Source organism: Pinus tabuliformis, chromosome 5_2 (assembly GCF_031772625.1).
Source record: "Pinus tabuliformis cultivar Carrire ecotype Pingquan chromosome 5_2, CPIR1, whole genome shotgun sequence".
Lineage (NCBI taxonomy): Eukaryota > Viridiplantae > Streptophyta > Pinopsida > Pinales > Pinaceae > Pinus > Pinus tabuliformis.
Genome location: NC_142306.1, coordinates 203,040,333 through 203,055,956, shown reverse-complemented (window position 1 = coordinate 203,055,956; position 15,624 = coordinate 203,040,333). Strand labels below are relative to the sequence as shown.

Below are 15,624 nucleotides of genomic sequence, written 5' to 3'. Positions count from 1 at the left end.
GGTTTTATGTCAGCTCCCCTTTGCAAGAGTTTCAATAATCGTGCCTTGGGCAATCTTATGCTACATTTCTTCTTTTTATCCATCATATATAGACTGCGTTCTTGAGCATTTGGCTTCAATTGGCAGCAGCAAAACAGGGGATAAATGTTATAGCCAGCGCCCAGTGAACAAGGCTGTAAAGAATGGACTGTTGACTCAAATAAAAGAGCAACAAATTTTAGAGTATGGCTGGATGAGTTTTGGTTCTGCTGCTCAGTAAAAGTTTGAGTTTGAGACAAATGAGAGGCTGAAAGAAATCTATACTAGTGCCTTGAAGTCCATTTGGCATTGGTTATATGGAGGGGAAGTTGCCTTATTTAGAAGGAAGGTGTGCACCAGGTAGAATATCCAGACCGAATACCAACCTACACTAACTTTCCAAATGCCCAAAGAGTTTCACCAATATATTCTGCAAATGTAGGCCAAAATGTATCTATTACAGCTGAAGTATACCATGAAATACTTCATAGTATTTTTACAAAAGTTGAGGAAAAACTAAAGGTAAAAAAACATTCGAAATGATAATTCTCTTAAGATAGAACAATAGTACCATGAGAAACCAACTGTAATATATTTGGTGAAGAAATCCCTAAGTGATTTGTATCAAGAAATAGGCTGCTCTCCAACCTCTAGGACACATCACAGACTAAACATAAGCAACTTTCTCAGAAAAATGAAGTGTAGAGTTCTGGTATTAGTTCTTTCAACCCCCTTTACAGTGCTAGAGCGAGCTGAATAAATATGCCCAAGTTTAGCCGCTCACAAATCAATTTCTAATTACATTCATGAAAAATGGGGCCCGACTTTTTGTAGAAGCCCGGCACACTAGAAAATATGCACTCTAAGGATGGAAATATTACATTAAACTCATTTTCTGAGGGGCCCTAAAGCACTCGTTGGTCGACTGCTTCCACATGATCAAGTATCTCTCACATGGTAATGACCCTATTCAGTTAATGAACTGCACTACCCTGCAGACTCCCAAATGTAGCGCCAGTCATCCTTAGATAGCTTATCCACAAGTCCTCTGGCTTCTGCTTGACTGTCCTCACAGATCCTTGTCACAAGAGCACTCCAAGTACTCTCATGTGGAGCCAATGTCTGCCTTGTCATTATCATAAAACTTCACAAGCTTCTCCAACCTTGCCTTCATTACACAATCCAGTTATCAACAAATGATAGATAGAAACGTGTGGAATAAAACCATTTGATATCATCTCTTCCAAGAATTCTTTGGCCTCGTCAAACTTTCCTTCATTACAAAGTCCACCGACTAATGTCCTATAGGATAATGCATTAGGAAGACATCCGTTTTCAGGCATGTCTCTTAATATCTGGCAGGCGTCTAGTGCCTTGCCTTCTCTGCAGAAGCCAGTTATCACTGTATTATAGTTAATTACGTCTGGGTTGCAACCCATGACCTTCATCTTACTTAGGAGCCTGTAGGCCTCGCGCAATTTCATTTTTCGGCATAAGCTATTCAGCAGTGTGTTGTAGGTAAGAGCATCTGGAACATAACCCTTGTTTAACATTTCATCCAAGACACCGAGTGCTGTTTTAACCTGACTTTTCCTACAAAGACCTTGCATTAAAATGCTGTAAGTCTCAACATCAGGAATGCAACCCTGCTTGTTCATCCCGTTGAAAAGAAAATAGGCATGACTCAACCTGTCACTATGGCAATGGGCTCTAATGAGGATATTATAGGTCCTAGTATTTGGGGTTATTCCAAATTCATGCAATTTTTTGAAAAGGGAAAGAGCTGTCTCAAGGCATTTGTTTTCGATAAGCACAATCAATAGAACATTGAAATGCTTTGCCAATGGTTCGTAACCAAACTCTAACATCTGATGAAAAGCCTTAATAGCTTCATTAGGCATTCCAAATTCTCCATACATTTTAATTATATCAACAAACAGACCTGGTGTGTATGGACAGCCATCCTTTCTCATTTGCTGGATTAGACCTTCCATTGCTTTAAACTGCCTCGCGCGCCCCAGTTTGCATATAAGGGTATGATAAGTAGAATAACTGTGCTTGAAACCGGGCTGCCGATATGCAACTTCAAAAATTTCCATTGCTAACAATGCATCTGTCTGCTTAGCAATTAATTTGTGCACGCGCGCAGGGGTGAGCATAGGAGATTGATTTTGGATATTGGACGAGTGTGAAATAGAAGAAGAATCAGAGGAATGGTCCCCTCTTGAAGAATATGACGAGAATTTAACCAGGGTGCTTAAAAAGGGCAAGGGTTTAGTAATCCAACTGGATTTGCGTAGCAACCCAGCTTTATTCATGAATGTATCAATAGAAGAGGCAATCGCAATGTGATGAAATAACGGGGAAACTGTACAAAATGATCTCTGATTTGAAAATCTCGTACCTGAAATGGTGGAGGAGATTAAACCCCCTCTTTCACAGACCCTCATGCTTTCTCAGGTAGCCTGCAACAGAGATTCATCACACAAACACTACGCAAGACGCAGTAGGGCAAAATAATAATCACATACACGGTTACACCCGCTTCTGTGTTTGTGTACTGTCCACTGCTGAAAAATGAACCATTCACATTGTGCATCTGATGCTCTCAACTTTAACTATTTTATTTGTTATTTACTTATATTTAAACAGTTTTATTTGTTGTTTATATTCGTTTATGCATATTAAAGTTATTTATGTATAGATATGATTCTTTTTAAGAAACTATTTTTATAATTTCAAATACTGCAGTTATTTTTTATTAAAAAATGTATAATAATAATAAAATTGTAATTGAAATTTGGAGTAAATTTTCTTACTACTATTATAACATTGAAAGTGTGTTTAGACAAGCGAGATATACTAAATACTTGACTAAATAAAAATAGAGACATCCTGAAATTCATAAAGGAAACTTTCTATCCACAAATAGACGCAAGTTTAAAACCTTATACGAACCAAATAAATAGCCTAAAATTAAACTAAATTGAATGGGTCAAAATAGTGTTTTGAAAATTTAAATATTTGGTTTCGGTGAAGATAAAGAAACCAAGCATTTTATTTTGAAGGGAAAAAAGGTTTGAAAAGATTTTATGTTTGTTAAAAAAAAATATAGGCAAGATGAATGGTTTTTTTTTTTTGAAGTATTTTAAATAATATTTATCGTTTTTTTTTTCCCGTAAGGAAAAAGTCGTAATTTTATTCATATTGATAAAATTACATTTTGTAGATGCTTGAAGCATATGCATATGGCTGTTCCTGTAATGACAGGCAGCAAACAGAAATAAAAAACAAAAGGACAAAAAACTGTTCCTGTAAAGACAGGAATACAACAGAAATGATAAAGTTGTGTCTACAGGCCTATATTTTCCTTCCTTTTTTCTTCTCTACTTTGCGCCAGACTCCCGCGTTGGGAGTGGGGACAATTAAGGCAAGCTGGTTTTCCCCTGTGTACACTGATTGTTCTTTGTCCGAGTCAGATCCTTCGGAGCTGTGTGCTCTTTTGGCTCCGCTTATTTCCAGCTGTAGATCTTGCTGCCGTTCCAAGTTAATTGGCTCCAATTTGGGTTCTTCGTTGTTTTCCTCCATCGCTTTTTCCTGTCTTCCTTGTAAATCTGTGGGTTCCGTGTTCAGTGCTTCCTCCTCCAGTGGTTCGGTGTGCTGCCAACCTTTTGGTTTTTTCTGTTGTTTCTTGTTTCCTTTAGATTCCTTACTAGACAGAGGACATGCATATTGAAGGTGCCCTGTCTGCAAGCAGTTACGACATCTGAATGTCGTGTTCTCGTAATCAAGTTGTTGCGTCCACAGTGAGTTGTTAAAGTTTAATGTGATGTGATCTGGAAGTCCTTGACTTAGATCCACCTCGACACATATTCTGGCATATGTGAAGATTCCCCGGTTGGCTCTGTCCTCATCTATTTTAAGATGTTTTCCTAAGGAATTCCCAATGGTTGTTAATGCTTTCCGATGCCAGAAATGCAGTGGTAGGTTATGAAGCCTTACCCAAACTGGCATTGTCGATACTACCATGTTATTAGCATCAAAGTCCGGGAACCAGGGGGTGATAAAGAGACCAGCATTGCCCCAAAACCAAGGCCCCTGGTTAATGATATTGTCTCGTTCCAGTTCTGTGCTGAATCTGACTATGAAGAAACCCTTAGGGCATAGATATATTTCACATTTGGATGTCCATGAAGTATAAACCCATTGATGCAATGCATCAGCTTTGGGCCAATAACCATTAAATCTGCATATAACAGCATTGTGAATTAAATCCGTGTACAGATCTGTTACCTCAGGCAATGATACAGTAAGCATGGGTGATTCTGGCCTCTGTTCCACGATATAGGGCCCTGGAAGCTCTGCTGTGGGTGCTGGTCTGTGTTGCAGTGGATCCTTTCCTTTGACTGCATCACGGAAAGAGCCTGTATTTTTTGAGGTAGTTCCCTTGCATCCGCCTCGAAGTCTCAAGTTGAGGATGATGGTTGAATCATTAACAACTCCATAGTGCTGGAGAGTGTGTAGGTCCTGCATGCAATGTCCTGAAAATAAAAGATTTTGGTGTGATATCGGAATGCCCAGTTTAATCTGGATCTGCTTTTTTAATTCCAGAACATCCATCCCTTCCTTGAATTGAACACAGTAGTGTTTGCCTTCTACCGATCTGATAAATATTTGTTTCAGATCTGTCGGATCTGCCTTAACCAAGCCCTGATTTGTCTGTTTGTTCTCCAGATCTGGTGGGTCGATGGTGGATCTGGGGTTTGTATGCCTGCCTTCCGCGTTAATGGGCTTTCTTTCTTTTTCTGGATGCATCCGTAGTGGCAGCCATGATGGATCTGGGGCATCTGCGATCATTACCGTCCAGATCGTTGCCTCCTTGCCCTTATGCTCAGTTAGTAGCTCAATATCGAGTTGATTCTGTATATTTGTAAGAGGGCGTTGTTGTTCTGCAGCGTCCATTCCATGCCCTGTTGTATGGAAAGCAAACGGCGGACTGCGTGAGAACCCCTGGTGCAGGTAAAGGGGGCTTGTCCGTGACCTGGAGAATGATGGATCTGCCGCCGAGGACCGATCCGCCGTAGAAGGAAGCCAGATCCGTGGCGATGTAATCGATTCTGTAGATCTGATCCTCGATTTCGGGTAGGTACTCCTTGCGCTCACTGCTCCTTCGGCGATATGCACTGAGTCGGCGGCGCTGAATGTTACGTTAGCTCTGGCTATCCAGATCTCATCGAGCCACAGAGCCGAAGCCGGTATCCGGATGGACACAACCGCTTTCGGCCGAAACAGTTCTCCTTCGTGCCGCGAATCTATCGGTTGCTGCCTGGGTTCTTTGGTCTGCCATTTGGACGCGGCCATCAGTCTTTCTTCGCGATCTGCAAGGGCTGGAAGCAGGCCCTTCGAGCCCAGGTAGCCTGAGTTTCTGGTGCGACCTGAAAACGCCATTCGTAACCCTCGTATCGCCGCAGAGCTCTCCTCTCTTTATTGTATTGTTATACTCATCCATTACTTTTCATTTTAAATAATATTCATCGTTGTGTAGTAGTATAGTTTTTTGTTTTTTTTTCACGGTTTGTGTTTTGTGGTTATTTGAAAATGTTGTGTTTTTGTAATTGTTTACGTAATCTACATTTTCACACTTTATTTAATGAAAATTAAATTATAAGAAATTTCTGGACTCTATACAATGAAAGTTTTTTCTGCATATTTGCATTTTTACCAATGAAAAGTTTTTCCGCACCTTCACATTCTGCACAATGAAAGCTTATTCCACATCTCTACACTCTGCACAATTAAAGCTTCTTCCGTATCTCCGCACTCTGCACAATGAAAGCTAAACTCTTATATATACAATTGCCCCAAACTGCTAAAAACATAGAGAATTTGTCCACAACTTATGTGAAATTCATATTAAGCATCTGGATTAAATGGAGCTAAGGCAAACACTCAACAATATATATATCAAACAAGTGCATAATTTAAGTCCCACAAAATTAATATATCAATATATTAAGCAATCAGTGGAGGAGGCTTTCATTGTGGCAAGTGCGCAAGGAAGCTTCTTTCGCACCTCTACACTTTGCATAATGAAAACTAAATGCTTAATATGAATTTTAGGTAATATGTGGCCAATTTCTCTATATGTTTAATGATTCGTAGCAAATGTTATAATGATTGTAAAGTGTGCATATCTCATCTTTTAGCTTTCTTTGTGCGGAGTGCAGGAGTGCACAGGAAGCACAATGAAAGCTTCCTCTACACCTTTGCATTATGCACAATAAAATTAACTCAATTAAAAATAAAAGATTAAAACATATAACATATTTCAAACTTTATCAAGTAAACATAGAATGGAGGTGAGACAAACATTTGACAATATTATATATCAAGCAAGTGCATTGCAGACATGCAAGAGTGCAAGAGGAAGTTTTCATTGTGTCAAGTGCGGAAGAAAGCATCCTCCACACTTTGTACATTGAAAGATAAACCCTAAGATACTTGCACACTTCACACAATGTAATCTAAATTCTTAGATATGCAGTTGCCCTAAATAATTGAAGATATATAGAAATTTTCCATGGCTTATGTGAAACTCATATTAAGCACCTAGATTAAATGAAGCCAAGGCAAACACTCAACAATATTATATATCAAGCAAGGGCATAATTTAAGTCCCACAAAAATAATATATAAATCTATTAAATAGTTGGAAAAGAAAGCTTTCATTGTGTCTAGTGTGGAAGGAAGCTTCCTACACACCTCTACACTTCGAACAATGAAAGCTAACTACTTTATATGAATTTTAGGTAATAAGTGACCATTTTCTTTATATGTTCAACGATTTAGAGCATCTGCTACAATGATTGCAAAGTGTGCATATGTTCGGGTTCAACTTTCATTGGAGAAGCTTTCATTGTGTGGAGTGTGGGAGTGCAAAGGAAGCACAATGAAAGCTTCCTCCGCACCTTTGCGCTTTACACAATAAAACTAACTCAATTAAAAATAAAAGATTAAAATATATAATATCTTTCGAACCTTATGAAATAAACATAGAATGGAGGTGAGGCAAATACTCAACAATATTATATATCGAAGAGGAAGATTTGATTGTGCTGAGTGTGGAAGGAAGCTTTCTATACCTCTGCACTTTGTACAACGAAAGCTAAACCCTGAGATACCTATGGACTTTGCACAGTGAAAGATTATTTCATACATTTGCACTTCACACAATGAAAATTGAACTCTTAGATATGCAGTTGCCCTGAACCACTAAAGATACAGAGATATTTTCCACGACTTAGGTGAAATTCATATTAAGCAGCTGAATTAAATGGAGTTGAGGCAAACACTTAACAATATTATATATCAAGCAAGCGCATAATTTAAGTCCCACAAAATTAATATATAGATATATGAAGTAGCCGACGGAGGAAGATTTGATTGTGTTGAGTACATAGGTGCGCGAGTGCAGAGGAAGCACAAGGAAACGTCCTTCACGTTTTCGCACTCTGCATAATGAAATCTTTCTCCACCAGCTGCTTAATATGAATTTTAGGTAATATGTGGCCAGTTTCTCTATATATTTAGTGATTCTGAGCAACTATTATAATGGTTGCACAGTGTACATATCACAAGATTTAACTTTCGATGTGCGAGAGTGCGGAGGAAGCACAATGAAAGCTTTCTCCACACCTCTGCACTCTGTACAATAAAACTAACTCAATTAAAAATAAAAGATTAAAACATATAACATCCTTCCAACTTTATCAAGAAAACATATAAACGAGGCAAGACAAACACTCATTAATATTATGTATCAAGCAAGTGCATACCTGAGAATTTAACGAGGAAAATTTAACCATGAGTATTATTGTGGATTCTATCGGAGATCATTTGACTCCATATATCTCAAATCTTGACACTTCAAAGAAGATATATGATGCCTGATTGGATTAGACACCATCAACAACATTGGTCAAGCAATGAGTTTGAAGAGTGAGATTTGTGATGTTAAAATGACAAGGAATGAAATTGTGGCCTCATATTTTATGAGGATCTCTCAACTGAGAGATCAACCTCAAGCAATTAATGAAGCTATTTATGATAGAGAACTTTTGATTAAAACACTTAATGGTTTGCCTAATTCATGAGATTTATTTGCATCTAGTATTTGTGGCAGAGAAAAGATTCCAAGTTTTGAATATCTATGGACCTCATGTACTCAGGAAGAATATAGACTTATATCAAAATGAAAGATTCAGGGATATGAAGAAGGTGACTCTCAAGAATTTGCAACATGTTCCAATAAGGTTGAAGGAAGAAAGAAGATTTTCTTCCAAATACGAAATGAAGGTAGAAGACTTGCTTCTCAACAAAGAAAGACATGTCGAAGATTCAATACTATAATTGTAATGAATTTGGTCATTATAAAAATCAATGTCCTAAGGGATCGAATGATAGAAAGAGAATGGGAAAACAACATGCTAGCACAACAAACATTGACGATCATCAAAAGAAACCCAAGAATGAAAATCCAGGTGATAAAGATTTCTTCTATTTTCCTGCTCTTAGAGGTTCTATTGCAGATAACAATGACATATGGTTGGTAGATAGTGGTGCCTCAAGACATGTGACAGGAGACCATAACAATCTCACAAATATGATGGAAAGGGGATCACCACAAAATATATAGTTTCGTGATAACAACAATTATGGAGTCAAAGGCATTGGATCAACATCTGTTGAGTTGGAATAAGGTGAAAATGTTCATCTTAGCAACATACTATATGTACTAGGTTTGAAAAAGATTTTGATTTCTATTTCATGTTTGGAAGACAAAGGATCTAGACTAGCATTTGTTAATGGTCAAGTCCTTATATGGTCCAAGGGCTCAAGTATAAGCTATGCTAGAATAATTGGAGTTCGTGAAAGAAGGTTGTATAGACTCTTGAAACAACCAGCTCAAACATTAATGCATAATGATATTAATCATAATGAGTTTTAAATCAGATGGTTTCAGGTGTTCCAAAATTGTAGATGGAGCATGAAGGAGTATGAAAATATTGTGCACTTGGGGAAAATGTCAAGAAGTCTTTTCCAAGTAGTGATAGTAGGTCCAAGGAAATCTTGGATCTAGTTCATTCTAATGTGTGTGGTGCAATGCTAGTGAAATCTCTTGGAGGCTCTCTTTACTATGTAACTTTTATTGATGATTTCTCTCACAAGACATGGATTTATTTCATGAAGACCAAGGATGAAGTCTTTAGCAAGTTCCAAGAATTCAAGGTGGAAGTAGAAAATTTGTCAAGAAACAAAATAAAGATTTAAACTTCAAATAATGGAGGATAATACACTTCTAAGGAACTCATTTCCTTTTATAAAGAAGTTGGGATTAAGAGGGAGTTGATAGTCCCCTACAATCCATAAAAAAAGGGAGTTGTTGAAAGAAAGGACACGTACATTGAAGATATTATTAAGGCAATGGTGCATGATACCAAGACTTTCCAATGTTCCTATGGAGCGAAGAATCCATGACATTAGTGTATATTCAAAATAGAAGTCCTCATCGAATCTTAGAATATAAGACTCCTGATGAAGCATTCATCGGACAAAAACCGAAGGTTGGACATTTGAGAATCTTTGATTTTCCAGATTACATTCATGTACCCAAAGATTAGAGGAAGAAATTAGATCATTCATGAAAGAAATGAATATTTGTTGGATACAACAAGTCATCAGAGGTCTATATAATTTATGTTCTAGGACAACGACAAGTTGAAGTCAGTAGGGACATTACCTTTGATGAGAATGTTGCCTAATAGAAGTCCAAAGAAGCTCCCATGGACTCTAATGATGATGAAGAACATGAATCTCCCAAGGAAGAGAGTCCAGGTCCTTCCAATTATATATAACACCCTATAGATCATCAAGAAGACCTAGAAGGGCCTAGTGAACCAATGGATTTAGTTGTTGTTCCTGAAACCAAGAAGATACCAACTTGGCTTAGATCTACCTTGTAAGAAGAAGAAGGACATGCAACTCCACGTGGAACCTACCGGGGAAAGAAAGATATCTAAGAAGTATTCCAAATATGCAACACTGATGACTAATCTCATTAATTTTGAACCTTCCAACTATGAGGAGGTAGCTAGCCAACAAGTTTGGAAGGATGATATGATGGAAAAATATTATCTATTATGAAGAATGATGTATGGGATATTGTGCATAGAATTGAAGGAAAGTGAGTGGTGACCTCCATATGGACATATAAGATTAAGCATGCAGTGGATGGTAGTATTGACAAGTACAAGGCAAGATTTGTGGCTAGAGGATTCTCCTAGAAAGGGGAAGAGGATTATGATGAGACTTTTTCCCCAATTGCCAAGTACACTATTATTAGACCTATTATTTCTATTGCTTCTTCTATGGGATGGAAACATCGAATGGATGTAAAGAATGATTTTCTCAATGGTGATATTAAGGAAGAAGTGTACATAGAACAACCTTAAGTTTTTGAGGTTAATGGGAAGAAGTCTCACGTTTGCAGATTGAAGAAATCCTTGCATGGAATTAACCAAACACCTAGAGCTTGGTATTCTCGAATTGGCAGCTACCTAACAAGACTTGGTTTCTCCAAAAGGGATGTTGATCCAAATCTATATATCAAGGTTAAGAAAAATGAACCTGTGATTTTATTGTTATGTGTTGATGACTTATTTTTAACAAGTGTAGAGCATCTCATTATTCAGTGTAAGAGGGAGTTGGCATTTGAATTTGATATGAAGGATCTTGGCTTGATGCACTATTATTTGGGACTAGAAGTATGGCATAATCTTAATGAAATAATCCTTGGTCAAGGAAAGTATATTATCAAGATCCTCCAAAAGTTTGGAATGATGGACTGTAAATCTATGGTAACTCCCATGGTGACTAATTTGAGGAAGTTGAGATACTCTGAGTCAAATTTGGTAGATCCATCCATGTATCAAAATTTTATTGGCTCCTTGATGTATTTAGTTAATAATAAGTTGAAAATTTGCTTTACAGTGAACACTTCGAGCCAATTCTAGGTGGAATCAATACATGATCATTGGATTGCAACAAAGCACGTATTGAGATATCTACGTGGTATAGTTGATTATGGTTTGGGATATGTGTCAAACGTTGATATACAACTGCAAGGATATACAAATTCTAATTGGGCATGGAGTGCAAAAGGAAAAAAGAGTACATCCAGAGATTGCTTCAATTTGGGCTTAACCATGATTTCTTGGATGAGAAGGAAGAAAACATCTGTTGCACTCAATACTTCTGAGGCTAAGTATATTGTAGCCAGTTTAGCAAGTTGTGAGGCAGTGTGGCTTTGAAAGTTACTTGCAGGACTATTTGATAAGGTGTTGGAACCAATCGTGATATTTTGTGACAATCGAAGTTGTGTGAAGCTTTTAGATAATCCATTTTTCCATGACATGTCAAAGCACATCGAGATTAAGTACCACTTCATTCGTGACATGGTACAAAAGGAAGGAGTGAAGTCTAGTACATCTCTATTGATGAGCATATAACTGATATTCTTACAAATCCTTTGTCTAGAGTGAAGTTTGTATACTTCAAGGACAAGATTGGACTTGTCAATAACGCCTCCCTTAGTGAGAGGGAGTACTAATGTGATAACTTCAGGGACAAACGTTCTCCAGGGGTCAAGTTGACCAGGATTAGAGAGAATGGTCTGGAGTATTGATATGACAACATTAAGGACAATTATTCTACTTGGGTTAGGGTGACAAGGATTAGGGAGAATAGTCAAGTAGAGGACATACATTATTCTTGGGTCAAAGATGTTGACCAAGATTAGAAAGAATGGTTATAGATGCCCAAAATTACTTAGTTGAGTAGGTGCCCTTCACCATCAGGAACGATTACTTTGCAAATAGGTTGAGCCATTTAGCATCATGGCCTAGAGTGAGGCCTTTCAATCTGGGACCAATATTACTCAAATGGATTGAGTGTGTCCCTAAGGTTTCACCATGGGTCAAAGAGATTGACTAGGATGATGGTGAACTGGGACTAGTCTATATACCATGTGTTAGAGGTGCTGGCCAGAATCATGGTGACTAGTTGATGTTAATAATGTACCATGGGTTAGAGATACTAACCAAAATTATGGTACCTATTGATGCTATAGATTTTACAATGGGTCAATTCTTTTGACCACGATTATGGAAATCAGATGATGATGATGTTGATGATGAATTGTTGTAACCTTTTCTTAGAGAAATTTGTCAACAAAGAGAACATCTAGATAGTAATTATGAATACCTCCCTATCTAAGAGGGAGTGTTGAATTTTGTAGCTATGGTCAGTCTTCATGATTAATATTTTAGCCCTTGAAATATACATAATGATTAATATAAGGCGTATTCATCATGTCGGTTTCAAAATAGAAAGTTTTGAATTTTGAATTTTGAATTTTTGGCTCCAAACTTGTCAAGTTGGCCCCTTGAAGTGGCACCCATTCATGCCTACCAAAACACTATATATAAGGCACTCGACCTCCTCCTTCCAACAAAAATTGATCTCACATATAAAAAAATATATTATGGGCATCCAAGCTTAAGGAGAAGAAGAAGGACAAAGACATCTCAAGTGTCTTTTCTATCTCTCTTTGACTCACGCATGTAGTTTCTCTCTCCTCTTGCAACTTCACACATGTGAATTTCTGGACAGATTCTAGGAAGTAGGTCCAAACTTTATGGGCATCATGGCAAAATTTCTAGGTAGTTTCTAGGAGGTTGAATTTTGGCCTAGGAAGATTAAACAGGGCCAGGTTTATTGGGAATATTGGAGACTTGATAAGAGGGTTCTCTGACCAAGTTTGACCATTGTGTTATTATCAGTTTGACCATCATATTTGATTAGAAGAATTAGGTGTATCTCTTGTTGAATTGAAGCATTTCTCTAAGGCAAAGGTTGTTGGGTTTTCCCCAAGTTGGCTTTCCTAGGGTAAATCTTGTGTTATCTTTGTTCATTGTGATCTCCACTATCCTATTTCTTTTATGGTTGAATTTTCAAAGTGTAATTTATTAATGATAAATTGGAAGTTCTAAAAGAATATCTACACCATTGGAAGTAATTATCGGTTTTTAGATTTTTTTCTTGTATCTATTACACTTGAAAAATCAATAGAAAAAATTAGTAAGCTTTAGATATGATGGAAGAAAATGAATCTAACAATGGAGAAAATCTAATAGGAAAGAAGTAGAGAGAGGAAACCATGACAACAACCTACATGAAGAAATACATCAAATAAATGGAGAAAATGAGCAAATAAAAGTAAGTGAGTTAAAGGATAATGAAATTTCAGAGGAAGAAGAGGGGATTTTAGAAATAGAAGAAGTAGAGGACATGGAGCTAGAAAAAATGGATCTACAAACCATAGCAACTGTTATCACTCAGAAGTCTTCCCTAGATGTTAAAAAAAAAAGGAATAATCCGAGGTAACCACAAACCTAATATTTTAAACTCAGGTTCTAGCCAACCTAAGTCCAGAGAGGGCTCTCTCTTTATAATTTAACTTTGTTTTGGGTAGGATTTAAGGCTAGTTCTTAGTGCTCATGATGTTTTGGTTTGATTGGGTGGCGGACTTAAGGGAACATATGGGTAGAACAAGTATTCAGGCCATTGGGATATGGATTCAATCAAAGAGTGGCTTGATTGAATCGGATCAATTACTAAAGGAGGAGTTCACAGGGCAGGCTAGCACAATAAAAAGCAAATCTGCAGGTTCAAATGGATGAGGTAGTCCTAACTAGGGTAAAAGGGCAATGAAGAATCCTTAAACAGGGATCAAGATGAAGAACGAAAGGAGATCAGTAGCAAAGGGCAACTAAGAATCCTTTACTATGGACCTGAAGGGGGGAAACTATGGAAGTAAGGGAGCAATTAAGAATTCCCAAACCAAGATAGTTTAGCAGAAAACAATGAGAAAGTAAACAGTTAAGACACAGAGCATTAAAGTTAATTCTGAAATATCATTCCTTGTTTACTATTCAGATTTCATAGAGAAAACATGTGAATATTTATAACACGACGAGAAAACAATAATTAAACATGAAGAGATAATACTTATTTGGTTCCCATTGTGCACAAGAATCCTGTGAAATGTCTTTAGCTTTATTTCATGACCCAAAAAAACCAGTCCAGTCTTGATTACAATAGCTCCTTATCTTGATATAAAATGTCTACAGAAATGTATTTTAATCCACCCTAATTACTTCAAAATGTGAAGTATTTGTACAAAAAATGTTACAATATATCTCATAACAATATGAGAATTATTCTAGGAAACCAAAAATATCTTCAAGCATGAAGATAGAGACAGATGGAGAACTGCCTTCTTGTTGTCCCTTTTATTGTGATTGTGCTGGTTGTTGTAATTCAGATTTGGCTCTTTTAGTTGCTTGATAGTTGTGTGCTGGAATCACTTTATGTCTTCAATCTATTAATACTCTTTACCTGCTACACTTTGACCTTGTTTCAACTGTTTTACCTGGCTGCCATATAGATTTATTGCAGTAAATTTATAGTAAATCTATTAATTTCATCCATCATTCACCTTCAAGTAATTTCATCTTTAGCATCTTTCTATATATCTCATCAGCGTTGGTGTACTTGAAAAATTTGGCTTGTTGACGAACATGTGCTTTACCTCATGCTATAGAAAAAAAAGATTTTCCATATTATCATATAATACCTTTCCCACGGGTAGAGCTTTTACCCATAAAGTACTAGCTTGGTTGCTAGCCAACTTGTTTAGTCTTTCAACATAATCATCTTGGGTCATAAGCTTGTCATGGATTACCATAGGACCGGGGAGTCATTTTTCCCTTAAAATACCAAACTTTGTCATAAATCTATCAATATCAACTTGGATGCTTTGGCATTTTTTCTCAAGATTGAGCATAAGGTTCCTTTTAGTAAGAATCTTCTTGATTTCTATAATGGTCCCTGTCCTATCTTCTATGCCTAGTTCATCCATTTGATACCTGTTCTTGTTGTTCAAGAGTGTTATCAATTGGTTGGCCTCTTCAGGTTTGTCTCCCAACTCTTCTCTTGTCTTATGAATTGCTTCGGTGGCCACTTTCACCAGTTCAGTTTGCTAAAAAATTACTTGAATAGATGGCCAAACATCATTGACAGAGTCAATGATGTTGGCCCAGAGCATTTCCTTTATATCTCCTAGTGGCTGTTGCAATGTCAAGTCCTTTTCAAGGACTTTTATCCTTTCTCCCATTCTTTGACTCTTTTGAGCTTCTTCCTTCTGTTGTATTTGTGCAAGTTTGCAATCAGTTTCCAAAATTGACACTTTTTCTCTAAGCTTTTTGAGCTCAGTAGCCTGGATGGTCATTTCCTCCATGGCTTTTACCAATTCAGCTGTCTTTTCTGTGGATGTACCTGCGCTTGTAGATGTACTTGTGACTGGCATAGCTGTAGCTAGTGGAACTGTTGGTGCTAAGGAAGCAGCCAATGTGGAGGGCACTGCTGTAGAGACTGTAGGAATGACAGTCTGTGGAGTGGTGGCCAACTCACTCTGTCTAGACTGAA

General features: G+C 37.3%; 1 pseudogene; it reads right to left on the bottom strand.

Moving 5' to 3' along the window:
• Positions 1 to 713: 713 nt before the first annotated feature.
• LOC149158265 (uncharacterized) lies at positions 714 to 2,633 on the bottom strand (annotated as a pseudogene).
• Between the last annotated feature and the right edge of the window lie 12,991 nt (positions 2,634 to 15,624).